Below are 2,166 nucleotides of genomic sequence, written 5' to 3'. Positions count from 1 at the left end.
ACCTCAGATGGACCTCAGGGCATGATGGATTCAGGGATGGAAAGTCTGAGATATTGAAGACTCAAGAGGTGTGAGTCTCTGGTGTGCGGGCCACCAGGGTTTAGGGGACTCAGACCTGGCAACTTCAAATCTGGTCAACAGGGAGCCTGGGAGCACCACAGTGTAACACAGCCTGCAGGGATCCCCGCAGATGGGTGCTAGCCCTATGGGGGATGTCAGATCCGCAAACTCTATCTTATGCATCTGAACCCCACAATTCATTCACTCACTCCGGTCTATTCTGTGGATGTATCATCAATTCAGCTTCAGGACACCTCCCACCCTGTAATTCCCCAGAACGGCCACCTGAGGGTGCCTCTACACTGCAGCCAATTTAATGACGCAGATCAGAAGCTAGGCCCAAGGGTGGGGCTCCTGCCGGGAATGCTCCAGCTGGGAACGCCAGAACACCGACAACAGAGTCCAAAACCGAAATTCCCAAGCTTCACAAAATATTCCCCCAATCTGCTTCCGGACGTGTGTCCACCCCCCACCCCCACCCCCGCCACATCCTGTAACAGCCTCCCAGTTACGTCCCTTTATTGCCAGCAATCTAATTCTGCTACAGATTGGCAGCTGGGCTTGTGGGGGCGGGGCTCCATGCAGAAGCGCTATTACTTGTGTCCACAATCAAAAATTCCCCGCTTCACAACAAAACCCCCCTTTGTCTACCCAAATCGGTCTGCAAAGGTGTCCCATCCTGTCAACCCCTAACAGCCTGCCCAGGGCTCGCGAATTCCCCAGTACTGCAGAGCCTCCAAAGGCAGAGTCTCCAAAAAGTGCAGCCACAGCACTGGTTCCATGGCTCCACCCACCCCAGGAGGGAGTGTCCGGGCGCAGCTCTCACCTCCATGCAATAGAGTTTCAAGTGTATCTTATAGACTAATCCTCTCCGTTACTTTCCTACCAAATCGATGTCCAGACACCTGCCCTGCAAAAATCCTGAAACAGCCTGGTCCCGGAGAACCTCCAATGCTGCCCAGCTGCTTCTTTGCAGGAGAGACAGTCAGGTAAGCTCACTCAGCCACCATCTTGCCCCGTCCTCCTCTACTACAGACTTATTGTGAGTCTAGCAATAGAAGAACTTTCAACATTAATGTGGAGGCAGTGGCCACTGGAAGTTCTGAGGGTAGGGAGAAGTAGAAATAGGAATAATATGAGAGCTTTTTTGGATTTGGGAATTGTCCTGTATACATGGCAATGACAGATACAGGCCATTATATATCTTGTCATAACTTTAAAAATTGTGTGGGACAGAGTGTAAACTATACTGTGAACTCTAATCCACACTTAGGGGCAATGTTCCAAATTGCATTTATCAATTGTAACAAATGTACCTCACTAATGAAGGATGCTGGCAATGTGGGAAAATGTGGGAGGGTTGGGAGCAGAGCTTTTGGGAATCCCACATATTTTTTATGTAACTTTTATCTAATATAACTATCTTTTAAAAAATTAAAAAGTATGTTATCAAAAAAAATTCTGGGGAGTGGGTATGGCTCAAGCTGTAAAGGCATTCATCTCCTATGTGGTAAGACCCACATTCAGTTTTCCATGCCTCCAGAAGAAGGCAAGCAAATAATGAGCATTCAGACAAAGAGAACCATCTGGGAGTGGGTAGGAAGGGATAAATTAAAATTAAATAAATAAGTCTCAGAAAAAAATCCATGCATTGTGTCCTCAGACTAAAACATATTCCAAATCTTTAAAAGAATCTTGATTAATGAAATTTTTTCATGAAAGTCAATTGAATTTTTAAAATAAATTATTTTATGTACCTAAAGGTAAAAAATTCATAAAGGTGCAGTTTAATGAATCATTACAAAATGAGCACACCTTGATCAAGAAATAAAATCTAAGGATCACTCTAGAAGGACCCGACCCTCCATTTGTCACTTTTTCCTATACCCACATGTAACCATGATTTTGATTGTTTTGAACTACATAATAAGTGAAATCCTATACCATTACTTCCTTTGTTTCTGCCTTCATTCACTCAATATTAAGTTTGTGAGTTCCATTAATGCTGGTGAATGTAATGGTAGAGCACGTTTTTCATTGTTGCATCATATTTCTTTAAGTGATTGCACTACTGAACAACTCTGGGAAAACACCACTAATGGCTTT

This window comes from Dasypus novemcinctus, chromosome 22 (assembly GCF_030445035.2).
Source record: "Dasypus novemcinctus isolate mDasNov1 chromosome 22, mDasNov1.1.hap2, whole genome shotgun sequence".
Lineage (NCBI taxonomy): Eukaryota > Metazoa > Chordata > Mammalia > Cingulata > Dasypodidae > Dasypus > Dasypus novemcinctus.
Note: the sequence above shows the minus strand (reverse complement) of the source record.